This window comes from Aotus nancymaae, unplaced genomic scaffold, assembly GCF_030222135.1.
Source record: "Aotus nancymaae isolate 86718 unplaced genomic scaffold, 86718_ANA_hifiasm-v0.15.2.pri h1tg000064l_1, whole genome shotgun sequence".
In the NCBI taxonomy this organism is placed as follows: Eukaryota; Metazoa; Chordata; class Mammalia; order Primates; family Aotidae; genus Aotus; species Aotus nancymaae.
Window position 1 is genome coordinate 17,626,653 of NW_026988479.1, and position 21,314 is coordinate 17,647,966.

The window sequence follows — 21,314 nt, forward strand, 5'->3', positions numbered from 1 at the left end:
TAGCTAGATAGTTCCTTCTCGAGCAAGCCTAATTTGGACCTGTCACCCAACCCCAACCTCCCTACTCTTTCTTTGTACCACATACACCAGTTTAGATGCTTTGATTCCGCAGTGCTCTCATGACAGAATTTCCTTTACTTCACTGTAGCAATGCATTGGTGTAATTCCCATCTATATCCCCAAGCCTAAACTCTTCAGTGATTTCCCATTGCTCTGGAACAGAAACAAAAGCCTTGCTGTGGCCTGCAGGATTCTGGGAGGTTCAGCCCTTACTCCCCGTCTGCCTCATTTCCTACCATGTCTCCCTCCAAACTGGTCTTCCATTTCCTGATTCCCTCCCACCCTAGGACCTTTGCCCATGCTATTCCCTCTGGAGTGGTGTTCCTCTCTTTCTCTCTACCCTACCCCCCTGGTTAATTCCTAGTTTTTCTTCAAATCTTAGTTCAACTCTCAATTCCTCATGAACGCCTTTCCTGTCTTCCCCAAACTGAGTCAGGTTCCTCCAGTTCTCATAGGACTATTTAACATTTCTTCATAGCTCTTACTACCAGTGTTGAATTACACATTCACTTTTGTGATTATTTAATTAATGTCTCTTTTCATGACTGGACTGTCAGCTCCATGAGAGTACAAACCAATCAGTCTTGCTCACGGTGGTATCCCAGTGCCTGGCAAAATGCCTGGCATCTAATGGGCATTTGATAAACATTTGTTGAATGAGCAAATGCTGTAATTTAACTACTTGACTGACTCCTTCATTAGTCTCTGAGGCCCTGCGACATAAACGATGCCTTTTCTTTCCATATTTAGCATTGAGCAAATACCTATGCATAATTGGTGTCCTGTGAATTCTTGTTGATTGAAGGGCCAGTCCTTTCTCAGGAGCCTCTCCTGGAACATCTTATCAGATGACCTAATTGGCAGGTGATGTCCTACAGGTATTGACAAAGAAGCTAAGCCAAGAGCCTAAATGTATTTTAATTGGGTTTTAATTAGGCCAGAATACCCTGCCTTTGGTTAAAGGCAGGCTCAAACCCTGTTCCCATCTTGTAATAATACTTCCTTGTTTCTTTAAAGGAAATACTGTGGAAATTAAGGATCTCAGAAAGGAAGTGATCAGCTCCTTTAGTCTCAAGTCTGACCTTATCTAACCAAGAAAAATATTTGTAGGGCCTGGAAAAAAATCCAGGTTTTGTTATTTCTGCCAAGGCGTGTTAGGCTGGCAGGGACCCACCTTACACTCCCCGGTGAAGGCAAGTTTGCCTGAAGAAAGGGAGACAGTGTTCTTTGCTTTCTACTTCTCCTACTCCACCCTCCATGATCTGTACTGGGTCTGAGGTAGGAGTGTAGCCATGGCTGACTAGCCTGGGCTAGCATCTCAGCATGCTGCCCGCAAACCAGTTCTGTTCCATGAGCTGAAATCTCATCTTCCGTGATTGACAGTAAACTGTGGACTTGACTATGAGATGAACTTGACAGTGGTGTGCAGGAGACAGCTCCTACAAGTTCGTGAAAACCAATTATTAAATATTCAGGAATTCTACTGTTATTAAACCATTAGTAGCCTGAAATCAACCCTGGTGAGAGTATTTATATTATAGAAATTGGCAAATGCCAGGGCTTTTAAAATTCTTACTTTTCCCCCTCTGATAGCTGGTTTACCCAGCACACTACTAAACTTGGGTTTGAATCCTGGTTGACACTCACTAGCAAATGACTCATTCTCAGTGCCCCAGTTTCCTCATCTGCAACATGGGGCTACATAACAGTAGCTACTGCACGGAGTTACTGTAATCTCAGCACTTGAGAACATGTAAGCATTTGATAGATGTTAGCTCATTACGAGCTGTGTATCCTTTTTGTCAGTTTTGCGAATCATCTGATATTGATTTAGGATTGAACAAACTTGATTTTTCATATTTAGAAATATTTTATGTCATTTAATTTTTTTTTTTTTTTGAGATAGGGTCTTGAGGTCCAGGCTGGAGTGCAGAGTGTGGTGGTACACTCATGCTCACTGTAGGCTCAAATTTCTGGGCTCAAGCTGTCCTCCCACGTCAGCCTCCCAAGTAGCTGGGACTATAGGCATAGGTCACCATCCTGGCTAGCCTTTTGTTTCCTGAGACGGAGTTTCACTTTTGTTGCCCAGGCTGGAGTGCAGTGGTACAGTCTCAGCTCACTGCAACCTTCACCTCCTGGGTTCAAGCGATTCTCCTGCCTCAGCCTCCTGAGTAGCTGGGACTACAGGCACCCACCACCACGCTGGACTAATTTTTTTGTAATTTTATTAGAGACAGGGTTTCACCCAGTTGGCCAGGCTGGTCTTAAACTCCAGACCTCAAGTGATCTGCCTGCCTCAGCCCCAAAAAATGCTGGAATTACAGGTGTGAGCCACTATGCGCGGCTGCCTGGCTAACTTTTAAAAATTTTTTGTAGAGATAGGGGTCTCACTATGTTACGCAGGCTGGTCTTGAACTTCTAGGCTCAAACAATCCTCCTGCCTTGGCTTCACAAAGTGCTGGGATTACAGGCATGAGCCATCATGCCTGGCCCATTTAGAAATATTTTAGCAACATTCAAAAAATACCATGTTCTAAGTGACAGATGAGAACGTTCCATTGTCACTTATGTGCAATGATGCACTCCTCATTTGGTTTGGTGCTCAACATGATGTGCTAGTGATGAGTTTTCAGTATACTTCATCTATTCAGGATGACAGAGAACCTACGGGCTTAATAGTCTCTCTCTTCTGTTCTTTAATTTAGAATACTTTTAATTCTAAAGACTCCCCAAGTCACTGAGAATAAACTCTCTCCTGGTTTCCAGAATCAAATATGATTTGAGGGAGATCAAGATGTCACATACTCTAGATGTCAACAACTTCTACTCAGTGCCTGCCATGGGCAGAATGCTGCAGATGTCCTGGAAATTTAAAAAAGAAAAGAAAGACCTGAGATCCTTTATTATTATTATTTTTTGAGACCAAGTTTCACTCTTGTTGCCCAGGCTGGAGTGCAATGATGTGGTAGTGGATCACAGCAACCTGCACCTCCCGGGTTCAAGCGATCCTCCTGCCTCAACCTCCTGAGTGGCTGGGATTACAGGCATGGCCACGACACCCAGCTAATTTTGTATTTTTAGTACAGACAGGGTTTCTCCATGTTGGTCAGGCTGGTCTCGAACTTCTGACATCAGGTGATCTGCCCGCCTCGGCATCCCAAAGTGCTGGGATTACAGGTGTGAGACACCGCACCCAGCCAGACGTGAGATCCTTAATCCACAATTCTGAAATTCAAAAAGCTCTGAAAGCTGTAAGTTCTTTCTATCTATTCATCTATTAGATTGTGGGAAAACCTGGCCCAAACTGTCCTGAGACTTAAAGTCTATTTATTCTGCTTTTTGTTAATAATACTTATATAATTTGGTGTAGTTGCTAATGTGTTTGATTCTAGGGTACTGTCCCAGACTCCACTGGAGTTGTTCATAATATACAATGTATGCACCGTACTACCTTTCTAAAATTACCCACATTCTGGATTCTGAAACATATCTAGCCCAAAGCTTTTCAAATAAGGCATTATGGGTTGGTAGGAGAAATCAGTTACTGCCTTTAAGGAGTTTACAATCTAGCCATACCAGACTCATCAAGCCATGTTTCAGATGAGAGGGACATAGATACTTGGACCTAGTGTAACTGGCAGGAAGTGGGGGCTGTTATCTGCTCCAGCTGTGTCACCAAACAGCTCAATCCCAGCCCCAGCTTGCATACTTCTTCTTAACGAAGAGAAGTACAAGCATACACACACACACACACGCACATGCACACACACATGCATACACATGCACACACATGCACACACATAAACGCGCATACACACACACGCACATGCACACACACAGATATACACATGCATACACATGCACACACAAACGCACATGCACACACAAACGCACATGCACACACACACATAGGCATACACACATATGCACGCACACATGCACACACACACATACACACGCACACACACATCCCCACGGGTGTCCTCCCATATCCTTTATTTCTTTCCTTGATTCTGATCTTTTTTCTCTGCAGTCTGGCTTATTCACTCACAAAACACTCCCCCTCGTACAGCATCATTCAGTTGGAGGTTAGGAATTCTTTTAAGTGCTTAGAGAAAACAGCATCCACTCCAAAAGAAAAAACAGAGTGCTCGCTGGTGCAATGGCATGCTCTGCCAGCCCCCATCCTGTCTGAACTTTAATGGTACACCATGGTCCAAACTGTCCTGCCGGCCCTGGGCCATCCTGAAGACCTGCACACATCTTAAACGGAAATATCCTTCCTGCAGACGGACACATTAAAGTCCCAGGGCTTTGCGCCAAATGCAAAGTGATTCTGCAGGGGCTCTGGCAGCCCTCTGCCGCCTCCTTTAGCCCTCTCTTACTGATGTGTCTCCAAAAATCTTTTGAATCTGTTGTGCAAGTTACAATTTCCAGAACCAGCCCAGCAACGACATTCCTTTCTCGAAATCAGCAAACCTCGCAGCTTATAGGAAGACGGTCTATTTGCTGCGTCTTTTTTTTTCTTCCCTTTTGACCTAGACAATTCAGCTTCTCCAGATGCAGTCTTTTGAAGTATGTGTTTGTTTTCTCTTTAGAAATGCTGAGGACCTGCCCTACCATTTGTTATTCAATAGCCAACTCTGGACATACCTGTAAATAATAAAATATGTCTACAAATAATACTACAGTGACCCTTTTTGAACATTTACCGTATGCCAGATATGGTTCTAAGCACATTACATTAATTAATCCTCAAAACAATTCTGTTAGGAAAGTATTACATTTTTTGTTTTGGCTAGGAGGGAAATGAATAGAATAATATTCTCCATGTAATCACCTCCCCTAGCCTGTTTTAATGCCCCAAAGTTCCAAAGTTTAGTGAACAGAAAAGGGAAGCTGCCCTCGACTGAACTCAAGGCATTGCTTGAGTTCCCCCATTTGGCAGCTAAGGGCAGTGAGGCTCAGAAAGTTTAAGTCATTTTTCTAAGGTCATATCAGTAAATATTAAGAACAATGGCAAAACCACAATTACTTTTGCACCAAGCTAAAACATGTTGGGACTGAGATCTGAAGGTAGAGTTTGCTGACTCCAGTGTCTACTCTTTTTATTGCTGAATAAATGTGGATAAGAGAGTAAAATGCCCCTTGAACTGAGTGACCCTTGAGCTTTTCTATTCTTTTTACTATCAGCCCCTGTAACGTGTATAGCCCATTCATTCATGCTCTAAAGGAGATACCTGTTTTGATTGAATGCAGCTTTGCAAGTGCCTCCCCTTTGGCCTGTCCTCTTCACCAGGGTACTTTCCTGATTGTCACTCCTGTGCCTCCTCTAGGCGACCCTGCAGCCTGTGAGACCATCTTGGCCCTTGTCAGGGCAGTCCTTTGTCATTGCAGATGAAGGGCGGGGGAGAGGCCAGAGGCTACTTCAGACTGGGTTGGAAATGTCATGAAAATGGAAATTCTCACAACCTGAGAGTCATAGACCTGGATTTGGGTTTTTGCTGTGTCATTAAGTTCTTGCAAACCAGGCAAGTCATGTAACCTTTCTGGTCTCCAGTTGTCTTCTCTGTAAAATGAAGCTGTTAAGAGCGCTGATCTCATTATGGTGCCATGAGAAAGGAACAGGACAAGGCCTGGGAGGGACCTTGCCTATCGTGAGTGCTAGGAAAGCCAGCTATTGTTATCCTTGTTAATATGAACCTGTGTTTAGTGGGTTGATATCTGAACTTTGATAGCAGTTGGGGTTTCACCGAGAATTTGGTATGAATAAACAAGCTTCTCTGGATAGGTATGGTATCTACACCATACCTGTATCAGGTACTTCATAATCATTTTGTATTTGCTGTTCCTTCATCATATGGGCTAGATGAACACCTCCCCTTTCTCTCCAGCCAAGAGAAGTGTGATGCAGAGAGGCTGGACAGCTTACCAAAGCAAATCTGAGGCTTAGTAAAAAATAAAGCCCTCAGTCCCAAAACATCAGTTTATAATGTCATCCCCATTTCCAAGGGTCTCAGGCCCCCTCAATACATTAAAAAATAAAAAGGACGAAACTCACATTTCTGCCAGACAGACGATATCCAGGCATCTCTGGAAGAACAGTTAGCAATCCCAGCATGCGGCTTTGTGTATTAAGGTGCTTGGATACGAAGAAGGAATGTAAACCCTGTGGAGCTCGTTTCATATGTCAGAGTCTATTCTGGATCTTGAAAGGGGGCCATGGAGGCTCCAGGGTGCCCCAAGCACCACGCAGGAAGCAGGCAGGGGAGCAGGACCCGGGATTTGCAAAGGGATCCGGTTGGTGTCATGGTCAAAGGGCAGGAAGAAAACAGTCACTTGCCCCAGTGCCAGCCTTCCAGGGCCGAGTTTTTGCAGAGACTACACTAAGACAAAGTAGAACTTGTTTCTTTTTGCATTCTTTCTTTTTAAGGATGTGGCCTATTTTTAGAGGTTCCATATACTTGCCAACTCCCTTTGATCCCACACAAACAGTCCAAAAGGAACCATTCTCCCATTTGCACTGTTTGCCCTGTTTCAGCACCACCGATGGCTCTCATGGTTCTGTGACCACATCACTGGTATTCTACACCTGGCTCTACTCACAGCCCAGCTGTTGGCAGGAAAAGGAATCTTCCTTTATGGGAAGGAGATGGAGCAAGAGAACATCACCAAAGACCCCAGGACATGACTGGTATCTAATAAGGGAGGAAAGGGCTTGGAGGTGAGTTGAAATCTTGAATCTAAGAAGCTATACTAAGACATAAGTCTGCCTTGGTATCTAGCACCTTCAGGAACGTGCACTTTGCAGTCAAGATGCCATTTATCAGAAAAATCATGAGGTTAGAGGTAGTTGCCGATAACTATGACAGTAGTTTGACTCATCCGTCAAACGTGGCCTCTCATGGGAGTTTTCTTTAACTTTGGCAGGTAGCTCAAAGCATGGTTTGCTTTTATCCCTTCAACTCCTCAAGGTTTCTCTCCTCGTTTCTTTTTTTTGAGCTGACCTTTCAAAGCCATTTATATCCTTCATATCCACTGCCCCCTGTCATGTTTAGAGATTAAAGACTCACTTTGTTGGGTGGGGTTGTGTGAAAAATGGAGAATTTTAAAGTTATTGGCCTTTGAAAGCAGATTAGGCAACAAGACATAAGGAGGAAGGTCAGAGCGACTTCTCCTTGCTTCTCGGAGCTGCCATCTTTCCGCACATAATTCCTCTTCATGTTCAAGATCCTGCATTCCTTGGCTTCTCCATGGCATTGTCAGGTTCAATGGGCTCTTATGAAATTTGATAAATCTAGACACTTAGATAGGCCCCTGGGGTGGGGCAGATAGAAGGCAGAACATTTCCTAGTGTTTCATGATATTGTACTCTTGAACCCTCAGTGGTGAGAATAACTTTTATATAGATCTGTTCAAAACTTCTCAGTTATTAGATTGTAAAATTTTATACTATGTAGGAAGTTTGATAGATTTCATTTGCAAAAATTATTTTTCTGTATGTAACACAGTCTTGCTCTGTTGCCCAGGCTTGAGTGCAGTGGCACGAACACAGCTCACTGTAGCCTCAAACTCCTGGGCTCAAGCAATCCTCTTGCCCAGCCTCCTGAGTAGCTGGGACTACAGGCACATACCACCACGACCAGCTAATTAAAACAAAAAAGAATTTTTTTTTTTTCAGTAGAGACAAGGTCTTGCTATGTTGCCCAGGCTGGTTTTGAACTCCTGGCCTTAAGCGGTCCTTCCACCTTGGCCTCCCAAAGTTCTGGGATTATAGGCATGAGCCACCGTGCTGTGCTGCAAAAATTTTCATTCACATGTAGCATTTCTCGGCAGAGTATTTGCCTCCAAGTCCAATTACGTTAGGCCCAGCCTATCTAAGGAAGCCCTCCTGACTTCCTTGTTCTCTGTCTCAGACCAAAATGTGTTTCTTTCATGGCGTTTATGAAAATTTAGAATTGTATTTACTTTTTTGTTTCTTATTATCTGTCTCACTCCACACAAGTGTACGTGCACACTAATGTAAGCCTCATGGGGGCCCATTTTAAGTTTGTTTTGCTCACATTATCACTGTTATTCATCCTGTCTTTATTAATATTATTTAATATTTTGTTCACGAGTATTTTGCATTAAATTGGATTTTTGAAAAATACTGCATTAGGCCGGGCACGGTGGCTCATGCCTGTAATCTCAGCACTTTGGGAGGCCAAGGCAGACGGATCATGAGGTCAAGAGATCAAAACCATCCTGGCCAACATGGTGAAACCCCCTCTCTACTAAAAATACAAAAATTAGCTGGACATGGTGGCGCGCGCCTGTAGTCCCAGCTACTTGGGTGACTGAGGCAGGAGAATTGCTTGAACCCAGGAGGCGGAGATTGCAGTGAGTCGAGATCGCACCACTGCACTCTAGCCTGGTGCCTAGTGACAGAGCAAGACTGTCTCAAAAAAATAAAAAGAAAAATACTGCATTAAAATGTGATTTATCTTGAGTGCTGAGTACATTTTTACCCAAAGCAAGTGCCTCTCACCCCTCATGCTAGTCCCTGCTGTGTTATCTGGCTGACGTTTCTGAGGTCTGCTAATCAAGCCTTGGACTGCAGTGAAGGGTCATCACATTTACATACTTATTACCAACCCCGCTGCCTACAGCGGGTCCCGTCCACCAGCAGCTCCTGTATTACCTTCTGAAATAGCCCCCTTTTGTTCTTGGCCCCTCCTATCACTTTTTTTTCTGTCGCCAGGCTGGAGTGCAGTGGTGCAATGTCGGCTCACTGCAACCTCTGCCTCCCAGTTTCAAGCTATTCTCCTGCCTCTGCCTCTCATGTAGCTGGGACTGCAGGTGTGTGCCACCACACCCAGGTACTTTTTGTATTTTGGTAGAGACAGGGTTTCACCATGTTGCCCAGACCTTGTGATCTGCCCGCCTGAGCCTCCCAAAGTGCAGGGATTACAGATGAGAGTCACCACGCCCAACCCCAACACTTTTATACACAGAGCCAGAGAGATCTTATAAAGCCTATATCAGATTGGCTACTCCCTAGCTTAAAACCTTTCATGATTTTCCATTTCCATAAAGTAAAATTCAAATCTTTACCATGGCCTATGAGACCCTGTATGGTCTGGCCTCACCTACTGCTCCCCTCTCCCTTGCCCTTCTATTCCAGCCATTGCACGTACCCTGGGGTCCTTGAGCCCACTACGGTCTCCTCCACATGGCTGCCTTCCTACAAATTGGTCCCTCTGCAGCAATGCTCTTCCCTAACAGTTTTCCATGGGCTGCTTCCCATCAGAGGGCAGCTAAAGTGCCACCTCCTAAGAGGTCTTCCCTGGCTCCCCCATCTAAGGTAGTTCCTTCTCTACCCTCATGATTCTCTTTTGCAGACACCTGTTCTTTTCCTTCCAACATACACCATCATCTGTAATTAATTATATATCCATCCATGTGTTTCCTTGTTTGACATCTTTTTCCCACACTGGACTGTAAGCTGCTGGAGGGCAGAAGCCGTGTTTATTCAACACCTTCTGCCCAGCCATCAAGTGATGGCTGGCGTAGAGAAGTTGCTCAAATATTTATTGAGTAAATGAGGGAGGGAGGGAACAAGTGAACAGATATGTTTTCAGCTTGTAGAATCTTGACCTAAGGACTCTGCTACACACTAAGGGACTCATGTCCCATTCTCTTCTTTGTTGTAATGAACTTTGCTCTTCCAAAGCAAGTGTTTTTCCCCTAGATTATTTTTGTAGAAAAAAGTGAAGCAAATATAGAGATAATTATTGATTCTCGCTCATCAAGTCCCTGTTCCCTATCACCAACATCCTCCTGAGAGCCTGCTGCAGAATTCCTGGGAACCACAGGAAATACGTCCACTAACCACTTGAAAAACACTTATAAAAATAGACCTGACTTGACCTTCTTCCTGTGGAAGGGCCTCTTTCCTCAGGGCAAACATTGCCAAGAAATTTTATCTGCTCTTAGGAACCTTTCTCTTCAATCACTCTCCCAGCAGGATTTATCTGGACATTCTCAGGATCCTGTTCTGAAATTATTTCCCCACTGGCTGGGTCATCACCTGAGCAAATTGCTCATTTATTATTTCCGTGCTATTATTTTTATATTAAAAATGATAAGATAGAAATCAAGACCTGGGGGAACTATTGGGATATTTCAGTGCACAGATATTCCAGTAGGGGTAGCTTTATCTTCACTAAGGGTTAACACCCGTTGCCTCAGATTTCAATACAAGTACGCTGCCTTACTTACTTTGATCATTATCCTCTTAACTCATTCTTTACCTTTAAATTGTGTTTAAATTGCTGACAAGCAGTTCTTAGGTTTTTTGTTTTTTTTTTTTTGAGATGGAGTCTGGCTCTGTTGCCCAGGCTGGAGTGCAGTGGTGCAATCTCAGCTCAGTACAACCTTCACCACCTGGGTTCAAGCAATTCTTCTGCCCCAGCCTCCCTATTAGCTGGGACTAAAGGCATGTGCCGCCATGCCTGGCTAATTTTTTTGTATTTTTGGTAGAGATGGGTTTTTGCCATGTTGGCTGGTCTTGAACTCCCAACCTCAGGTGATCCTCCCACCTTGCCTCCCAAAGTACTGGGATTACAAGTGTGAGCCACCGTGCCTGGTCTAATTTTCTTATTTAAAGCAAGCTTTATCTTTCTAGTGTAATTGCAAAGAATTCCTATAAATAGAAGGCAGTCATAAAGAGAAATACAGTGAAGCACAGCAATGACATTGACTTCTGCTTAGATGCTGCCTCCTGTCTGCTGAGTTCTTTTGGCTATAAAGAGAGAAGAGCAGTTCTTCTACGGAAGTTGAAAGCAATTGTCCCAAGCCAAGGTTTTGTCCTTGAATAAACAAAATGACTTAAGGAGACTTAAACATGGGGATTTCCTTTCCCTCTGCCATGTAATTGAAAGATATGTCTCGGTACCACTCAGAGTTTCTCTTATATCAACAAAAGCACATGTCCCATACTTTTGGGAAACAAAGAGTTAATATTTAAGGTCTGTTGTTTTACTGTTGTGTCAATTCAACAAAGCAGGGGACATCAGTCCACTTACAAACCTTTAACTATAAGGGAGTGATGTAAAAATTAGAGAATACAGATAAACAACAAGAAAAAGTTTTAAAAGATTGTCCATGATCCCGTCTACCAGAGATACCTTCTGCTAACTTTTTCTGTTCATAGAGATGTAAGCGTCTTACAAAGTGGAATCATATATAGACAGAGAACTGTTTTATAACCTATTCTTTATGATCTGACTTTACTCAATACATTAGGAATTTACCCCTCATTAATAAACGTAAATCTACACCTTCATTTGTAATGGCTGCATAGGAGTCCATGATAGGATACAAGGAGCTAGCCTCTCTGAGTCTGGTTCCTCATCTGAATAGTACTTACTCATAGAGTTGCAAAGATCAAATTCGATAGTAACATGTAGAAGGAATAGTGCAGTACCCAGCATGTGACAAGCTCACCACAAATGGTATTATTAATATCTTTCATTAGTTACTATCTAATGTAGGGTTAGTGTATTGAACTGAGGGTTAGTGTGTGTGAACTAACCTTTATTGATGGACATTTACATTGTTTACTTTTTATCACTACTATAAGCAAAACTGCTGTAGTCATCTTTGCCACCATCCCATTACTTCCTTGGAAATAATTTATGGAAATGGAATTACTGGGGGAAAGCACGTGCACTTTATTGAGGTTTTTACTCATTCATTTCCGAAATTGTGTACCTGTTATAGGCTTGAGTTCCATTTATACTCCTTGATGTATCTCTCCTTACTTTCTGATTTATATGTCTGTTCTTAAAGGTAGAAGAGAAATTAATGTGAAAGTTTTAGGTCTGCTGACTTTGGTGTCAGAGTCCCCTCATAAAATGGAGGCTTGGTCCCTTTGCCTAAACTTGCTCTGAAGATTCACAGCAGCATTCATGGAATTTCCCTGCACCCATTTCTGTGCATGTGCCCCTGCTTGAGGGATGCTGTTCCAGCCCCGTGGGCCTGTGACTGTTGCCGGAGTCCAGCATGCCCCAGGTTCACTGGGAGCAGAACGCCCACCGCAGCATTGGCCAAAAGCAGCCTTGGACTTGCCTTTTGCCTTTGACGCTTCAGGGGCCACTTTACTGCTTTGCTACACCACCATCAGAAGTCTCCCAGCTCCGACCTCTGTTCGAAGCTCATTCCCAGACTTCTGACCTCTCCTCCACTCCCAGTGTCTGTTCAGAGCTCAGCTCCTCCGTGAATCTCTAGGCACTGATGACTCTGTTGAATCAAGACTTCCCTCTAGTGAAATCACCTCTAAGTGTTTTATGTGTGTCCCTTTTATCCACTGTAACCACGTCTCCCACTTATTAAATGCAGGGCTCTTGCGCCTGGCACAGAGCATAGTGTATTGAAGACAGTCAGTAATACTTGCTGAAATAGGAATCCAGTGAGTCTCCCAGATTGAAGTGAGGCTTGGCACAGACAAGTTAAAAATGGCAGACAGTTGTTAATTCTTGCTCACTTAAAATTCCAAATGGTATCCTTGAATTTAAAATAAGAGACAGCCTAGATTCTGAGTAAGAACCATGACTGGAATTCAGACCCCTTGCCACTGAGCAGATGTGTGACTATAGGCCAGTTGCTAGCCTCTCTGAGTCTGGTTCCTCATCTGAATAGTACTTACTCATAGAGTTGCAAAGATCAAATTCGATAATAACATATAGAGGAAATAGTGCAGTACCCAGCATGTGACAAGCTCACCACAAATAGTATTATTAATGCCTTTCTTCCTTTGGGAGTTCACAAAATAATGAAGCCTCCCTCCCCAGCTTGGACTGCAGAGCTTCTGGCTCCTATACTTTCGTGGGTAATGGGACTGCTTGACTTTCTGTAAAAATGTGCTGACTCCACCCCTCCATGGAGGAGGGGAAATAGTTGTTTTGGTTATTGCTGGGTTTTTGTTTTTGTTTTTCATGACTGCTTGTAACAAAGAGTAACAAATAGAGTAATTAACCAGAACAGGATAAGACTCACCAGATGTCCCCAGGTTGATTGCTCCTTGTTTCATAAAGCTGTATAATTTTCAGTTCTTCTTTTGATTTCCTTGTACCTTTTCCACTTAATTTAAGTATCAGAGAGGCAGGGGCTGAATGTCTTAAGAGAGACTAGACTCCAGAGTCAGGGAGACCTGGCTTCCCATGCAGCTCTGCACTAACTTGCTGGGTGACTTTGGGCAAGTCACTTCACTGCCCTGTGCCTCCGTTTTATTCCAATTTCTTGTCCACAGAATGGGGATGATAATAATAACTCATAGGGTGTTGGGAGGATTAAATGAGATGATGCATATAAAACGCCTGGCACGTACTAAGGTCTCAGTAAATGTGAGTTACCATCATCTTCATCCTGCTCAAATCCATCACCATTGTCACCGTTCTACTGTACCTGGCCCAGGTCCTTCCCTATGGGGGCAGCTCAGTTAGTGTCAGCTTAAGTGAATAAAATGAATAGAATAGGCCCCCCGCCCCTTCTACAAAAGAAATCAACAATCTTCATTTTTCTGCATATCCAAAGTCAAGCTTATGGCGCTTAACTTTGAAAGAAGTTTGCAGTGCCTGACGCTGGAGTTCCCAGTTATAGACCTGAGCTGCTGCTTTTTTTTTTTTTTTTTTTGAGATGGAGTCTAGCTCTGTTGCCCAGGCTGCAGGAGTGCAATGGCACGATCTCGGCTTACTGCAGCCTCTACCTCCTGGGTTCAAGTGAGTCTCCTGCCTTAGCCTCCTGTCACTGGGGTTACAGGTGCCTGCCACCACACCCAGCTAATTTTTCTATTTTTAGTAAAGACAGCGTTTCACTATGTTGGCTGGGATGGTCTCGAACTCCTGACCTTGTGATCCACCTGCCTCGGCCTCCCAAAGTGCTGGGATTACAGGTGCTAGCCATTGTGCCTGGCCAGACCTGAGCTTCTTACCGGAGCTTCATCTTGTGTTACAGGGCACAGGACATAACATGGTACTCCCACCCTGAGCTTTGTTCCGCAAAGTAGGGCCCACCTGCATGGGAATCACAGAGGTTCCCCCAACAAAGGGTTCTGATTTGCTGGGCCTGCGTCGGGGCTGGCACCCGCATATTCAATAAGACTCCACAGGGGATTCTGATGTGAGACTCCCTAGTCTGGGTGATATTTTTTCTATATCAAGATAGAGGAAAGCAATGCAGCCTAGAAAGGAAGGGCGAGCTTGATTATTTTTCTCTTTTTAGCAAAGCCACTGAAATATCTCCAAATCTACTCTTTTGTTTTCTTTAAAAGCAGTGGCCCCGGGGACACTGCCCATTTTGATATGTTTATTTTTTTCTCTTTCTTTCCATTACTCATATTTCCTTTACTGAATTATTGTTTGTTGTTGCTGGGGGGAAGAAAATAAAACAGAGGGTAAGGCAACGTAAGTGAAGACTCCCCCTCCTTCTTGCTCTGTTTTGCTGTGTGAGGCTGGGGCAGGATTTTCTGCCTCTGCAGTGCAAGGAGAGGATGGGTCACTAGCAGGCACACCAATGCGTCTTCACCTTATTTGATTTGCTCCAAGGCTCTGCTTTGCTGATCATGATGGTGCCTGGTGGAAAGACCTGGCTTTCTCTGAACTGAGCCAGAAACCAGATCTCAAGAACTGGGACCTAATCACAACACACAAGCCCATAATATGATGACATCAGGCCGTTAGGGTGAGGAAGGCAGGTGGGATGACAGTATTACCATGAGGTCCTGTTATGCTTCAGTTTGTCTCTGCCTCTTATTTTATTTGGTAAAGTTGTTCCCAACTGTTTAACAATCTGAGGACTCATTCATTCACTTGACACACATTGAGTGAAGACCTACTATGTGCTAGACATAAGGAATGTCATGGATAACAAGACAGACTCAGTGAGGCTCTCTTGAAGTTTGAATTCTAGTGGGGAAGACCTCTCTCCATGAAAGGGATTTTGAATGAACTGAGTATTAGAGTGGCAAAGGCCAGGTCACCATGGGAGCCAGGTAATAAGCTACCTATGGGGCCTGGGAGATGGGAAGACTTCTTAGAGGAAGGGGTATTTCTATTACTAGTGAGTAGGGAGAGGGAGGTTGCAGGTAAAAGCATGTGCAAAAGTCCTGAGTCCAGAGAGAGCAAGTTCTACTTGGGGGAACTGAAAAGAGTCCATTATGGATGAGGAGAGAGGACTGTGGCTGGGGAAGCTGGCAGGGCCAGGCCACACAGGGTCCTGCAGGCATCTGTCTGAAGGACTGTGGAAAACTGTGGAATACTCAGGCTGGGATGTGATATTATCAGATTTGCATTTTTAAAATGTCACTCTGGCTGCTGAGTGTCAAATTGGAGGAAAGATAGGGAGGAAAGGCAAGGAAACCAGTTGCAATCACCCAAGTAAGAGTTCATAGGATCAAATGGTATATATGGGTATGGGTCAAATGCAGTATCCATTGTGCACAGCTTTCTAGCCAGGACACCTTGAATATGTTGGCCCAGTGGTCTCTGGGAGAGACAGCAACATTTAGCCAGTGCACTGTACTAGGCGATGAACTAAATTCGAATTTTAAAATCCCAACACCAAAGATACCGGGAATATAATATGCAAACGAGATGTGCTGCTTTGAGAATGTGGAGGTCATTGACCTTCAGAGGCAGATTTGTAAGTGAAGCACCATAGCGTCTTAGTAGATGGCCAACGGTGCTGGGAGCCAGTCACTGCCTGCCACGCAGCCTGGGCATCCAGGACTGTGGTCCCTGCTCTTCTGCACCCTGCCCTGGACTCACCAGGACACACTGTCTCTCCCTCAGTGTGCATATGACCTCAAGAAACCAATTTACAAGTCATGCTATTGTAGTTTATAAAATCTACAAAACAGTGCCATTTGTGGGAGGTTGAAGGGCAGGACAGAGCCTGGAGGGGAAGGGTGGACCAGCTGACTCTCAAGATGACTTCTGGTCTTATGACTCTGTGGGGCTTGGTGATGCTAGAGGAGAAAGCTAAGACCATCTGTGGGGGCTTCATTCATCTACTCAGAAAACGGTCATTAAGAATCTTTGTTCTGGCTCCATCCTCAGATGGTAGACAAAGCATGGCAGTGAATGAAGAGCTTTCATTCCAATCATTTCCTGAGGATAGCTGGTGACCCTCTATGCCCCCAAGCTCTCCTGGTCTTTATACTGAGTAAAGACAGATGGGCCAAGAGTTCCCTGGCTTTGAACCATCAGTGGCTTCAAACAAGAGTGAACTCCTTTTAGTTCTCAAGGGTTCCATGATTACTCTCACCCTGAGCCTTTGAACTTGCTTTTCTGTTGGCCTGGACCTCTCTTTGCCAACATCACTGCCACCCCCACCTGCCACAACCCCCAGGATATTTCTTCTTCTCCCTCAGACTTCCCCCCCAGAGGCCGAATGCTAGTTATCTGAATGGTTCCTCTGACTTTGCTCCATTAGGGCAGAACCCCTATCTTGCTCAGCTTTTTATCCCATGTCTAGCACAAGCCTGGCATATAATATGTGCTTAATAAATATGTGTTGGCTCACACAAAGTACAAAGATCAACTCAGGAGGAATTGAAGTCTCACACGTAAGACCAGAGTTTGTAAATCTGCTAGAAGAAAACGTAGGGGAAAGCTTCCTGACACCAGGCTGGGTGATCATTTTTTTGATATGATTCCAAAAGCACAGACAACAAAAGCAAAAATAGTTCAATGGAATTGCATCACATTAAAAAGTTTCTGAGTTTCTGGACAGCAAAGAAAACAGAGTGAAGAGAAAACCTTTGGAATGGGAGAAAATTTTTGCAAACACATCTGATAAGGTGTTAATATCCAGAATATATAAGGAACCCAAACAATTCAACAGTAAGAAAACAATTGCATTAAAAATGGTAAAGGACCTGAACAGATAATTCTCAAAAGAAGACATACAAATGGCCAACAGGTACAGATAAAAATACTCAACATCGCTAATCATTAGGGAAACACAAATTAAGACCACAGTGAGATACCACCTCATGAATGTCAGAATAGCTAATATCAAAAAGACGAAAGATAACAAGTATTGGTGAAGATGTGGAGAAAAGGGAACCCTTGTACACTATTGTGGAAATAAAAATTGGTACAGCCATCATGGAAAACAGTATGGAGGTTCCTCAAAAAATTAAAAGCAGAACTACCATATGATCGGCAATCGCACTATTGGGTATATATTCAAAGGAATTACAATCAGTAGCTCAAATAGATATCTGCACTCCTGTGTTCACTGCAACATTATTCACAATAGCCAAGATACGGAATCAACCTAAGTGCCCACTGACAGATGAGTGGATAAAGAAAATGTATATACAGACAATGGAATACTATAAAGCCATAAAAAGCGGGAAATCCTGTCATTTGTGACAACATGGATTAGCCTAGAGGACATTATGCTAAGTGAAATAAACCATACACAGAAAGACAAATACCACATGATCTCACTTATATGTGGACTCAAAAAAAGTCAAACTCATTGAAGTAGAAAGTAGAATGGTGTTTGCCAGGGCTGGGGAGAGGGGAGTGGAAATGAGGAGATATTGGTTCAAGGCTACAAGGGTTTTAATTCGACAAAATTAGTAGATTCTAGAGATCTATTGCACAGATGGTAACTATAGTTAATAATGAGGGGTATACTTGAAAATTGCCAAGAGAGTAGATCTTATGTGTTTTCACCACACACACACAGAACGATAATGATGAGAGGTGATGGATATGTTAACTAGCTTGATCGCAGTACTCTTTTCACAATGTGCACATAGATCAAAACATCACAGCATAGTGCCTAAATATGAGCAACATTTATTTGTCAGTAATACCTCAGTAAAGCTGGAAAAAATATTTGTTGAGAGAAACGATGGTGGGAGGGATAAATGATGACCTGTCCCATCCAGTGTGGCATATCAGTTTACCTGGAAAGATGCGAGCTGGCTCAAGTCTCCTCACTAACCAAAGTCTCTTAAACTCTGCTAATTTGTGAATTGCCATACTGACCCCAAGTATGAGTATTTTTGATTAAGTCAGTTGGAAATGAATCATATATATTTTCTAAAACCCTTGACCCCTCTTCACAAAAACAAACCAGAGAGAGGAAGAAACTAGGGAAGAGACTGAATTGACTATTATTCATTAATTCATTCAACAAGTATTTATTAAATACCGTGATTTATCAGGCACTGGGAACACAGGGGTAAACAAGGAAAGGAAAGACCCTACTTTCCTTGTCAATTTTTCTTCCTATAGAGGGAGATACTATTTTCAAAAAGTGAATAGCTAAGAAAATCTAAGATGGTGCTAATCCCCATATCTCCTGGTAGAAAGGAGCCCGTGGGGGCTGGAAGGGGAGAGTGCACCCGGAGGTGGAGTATGGTTGGCTCTCTCTGAGGAAGTGGCTGAGGCCTTTGCCAGGTGGTGTCAGGGTCATGCACAGAGCCACATGCACCTAAGCCTGTCCTGTGGGCTGGAGACTTTGTGAGGCGCATGAGCAGGGAGATGGCCTGTCTCCGAGAAAAAACAGCAGGATGCAGAGACTTCTTCCAGTTGTTAGCCAAGAATAGGCAAGAGACTCAAAATAATCCACCAGTTCAGGGGTAGGGCACAAGAGTTAATACAAGCTTTTTAAAGACAAATGCTTCTCAGAGAACCAGTGCTGTCTCCCTCTGAACCTGTCCTCATCCCCACCAAGCCAAAAGTTGTTTCCTGCTATGACATCCTGTGCATATTGGCTGTAGCTGTTTGTGGCAGTTACTGCATTCGACCCTGCAATTAGAGCTATTTGCATCCTCTGTTTGGCCTCCCTTGGGAATCTTCAGCTTCTCAAAGGCAGGGATTGGATCTTGTGCACTCCCTTCCCCCATAGACATATACTCTCTCCATTCACTTAGTAGATGCTTCTTGAATATCTGTTGGTGTTAATTAAATTAAATACTAGGATTTCTGGATGACACTTTGGAGACGTACATATTACAAAAAGAGAAGAGTTTTGATTGCAGGGAAGGGAAAGATAGTTTGGGAGTATAGAGACCCCACACTTAGGTGGTTCTTCTAATGGAGAATGTTGAATGCTTTCAGACTTTCCAGTGGAGATTGGCCAGGATAACGAGAGAAGTTGTAAGGGACGCAAAAAGAAGAAGGGGCAATGAGGACTAACTGCCTGTTTTGCTGTTTTGGCCTTACTGGTTAAAAAGCCATTGAAAATTATTTTGCATGCTTCCTCCATCTCTTGGTCCTTATTTGATCTGAGATTTCTGCTGTCTAGTTGGTTAGTTGGCTGATTGGAGGTTCAGTCAGGGTTTCTTGTCTTCTTGCGTTTGTCATTTCTTTTTTCTGTAGGAGCTAATTTTCTATATATTTTTGTCTTGAATAATCTAAATATATACAACTAGAATGTATTTTTTATTATTTAATTAGTATTTTTGAAGTATTTTCAGTTTAAACTGAAATTCATTTAAAATGGAAATTGATGTCAATAATGAAAATGAAAAACCAGTATCACTTGCCACAGATGGTTGCTGTAAAGGTAAATATGTCATAAAAATAAAACATGGCTGGGCGCAGTGGCTCATGCCTGTAATCCCAGCACTTTGGGAGGCCGAGGCGGGCGGATCATGAGGTCAGGAGTTCCAGACCAGACTGGCCAACATGGTGAAAACCCCATCTCTACTAAAAAATACAAAAATTAGCTGGGCATGGTGGCTTGGGCCTGTAATCCCAGCTACTTGGGAGGCTGAGGTAGGAGAATTGCTTGAACCGGGACTGGGAAGTGGAGGTTGCAGTGAGCCGAGATCACACCACTGCATTCCAGCCTGGGCTACAGAGCGAGACTCTACCTCAAAATAAATAAATAAGTAAACAAACAAATAAATAAATAAAATAAAACATATTATAATGAATTGAATCTATTTGTACCATATTATTTAGTATATATGTTATCTCATAATTTATTGTAACAGCACCACAGTATAAGTGGTGTTTCTCCATTTTTACAGATGATAAAACTGAGATCTTGAGAAATTAAGTAACTCCCAGGGCTAAGAGGTATTTTAGGCATCTGAATTATTGTTCAGTTTCAGTTTACAAATGAAATACGTAAAGAGAATCTTATGAATTTCATGGAACTAAAAAGTGGATCTGAGATGGCAACGAGATGATTAACCTCTCAAATAGGCACATATATTAACTGCTTGCTTTTGTAAGTACAAAGAAAATCAAATGAAGCATGGGAAAACAAAGCAGAAGAGCAAGAGTTAAAAAGAACCCTCTTCTAGGAGGAACACATTAGGGCATCCTTCACTGTCAGAGGAGCCAGCTGACCCTCGGCTTCCTGAGTCTCCAAATGGATGCTCTCAGCACTGATCTCACCTCCAGGACCAGGAATGGCCCAGGAAGAAAAGGTCACATGGAGACAGGAAGGGAAGTAAAAAACTAGGAGCTTTGCTTCCCTCTTGGCTGTCACCTATGAAGTACACTCAAGTTCATTTTCCTTGTCCCCTTGGCCGGGGGGTAATGCCCTGATCGAGGCCTGAGGGGATAGTTCTATGGGGCATTTTCAGGGCCAGAAAACTCACATGCCAGTAACTTTGTTTGCATCAGCAAATCCAGCTGCATCATGCAAGCACTTGACCGGCCACTGATTCCCAACACAAAGCAGATGTCTAGACTCTGCAGCAGGAACACGCAGGGCTCCTGAACTGGTAGGACTTTGTCTTGATGATCTGGGTAAAGGACAGGAATGGGTGGCATATGGTATGCCAAGAGCAGACAACAGCAGCCACCAAATAGGCTTGACTTTATGCTGGCTTGAGCCATGTGGGCTCCCAGAGGAGGTGCTCAGTTGAGGTCTGTTACAGCCTTGCTGTACCCCTGCCTGAGAGAGCCAAAGAGCTGTGTGTGTTGGACTGTGGCTTTTTGAACTACATTTGGCTGGGATATGGGAAGAGCTGGGATCCTCTAGGCTAGTGAAGGGGAAATGGGATAAGGACAGACTCCACTTGGAGCTGAGTCCTAGAAAGTTCTCTTCTGTTTTTTGTGTAGACAACATTAATGAATGCCATGCATAGGGTAGAGCGTGGAATAAATCTCTCCTAATAAATCTGTGGTTGCCTGATTAGGTTAGTCATTATGCTAAACATTTGTTTAAGTGATGCTTACCAGCTAGAAATATTAACAAATAAGGAGAAACCAAGTTTTTCTTTTCTT

At 43.4% G+C, this 21,314-nt stretch overlaps 2 protein-coding genes and 1 non-coding gene across 12 annotated transcripts in view; 1 reads left to right on the top strand and 2 right to left on the bottom strand.

The window, feature by feature from the left end:
• The window catches only part of ARHGAP26 (Rho GTPase activating protein 26), a 643,473-nt gene that overhangs the window by 40,492 nt on the left and 581,667 nt on the right, over positions 1-21,314 (top strand). The gene's annotated exons all lie outside the window — the stretch shown is intronic.
• Positions 1-21,314, bottom strand: part of FGF1 (fibroblast growth factor 1) — a 106,134-nt gene that overhangs the window by 30,913 nt on the left and 53,907 nt on the right. The window contains exon 1 of one of the 10 annotated variants that reach the window (XM_064366443.1): positions 6,122-6,217. The exons of the other annotated variants lie outside the window; for them this stretch is intronic. The gene's annotated coding sequence lies outside the window, so the exon portion shown is untranslated. Of the gene's footprint in view, positions 1-6,121; positions 6,218-21,314 lie in introns of those variants that run through there. 10 annotated transcript variants of the gene reach the window in all.
• On the bottom strand, positions 4,850-4,986 carry LOC135270668 (small nucleolar RNA SNORA36 family). Its single transcript, XR_010338811.1, has one exon. It is a non-coding gene; the product is annotated as a small nucleolar RNA SNORA36 family (small nucleolar RNA).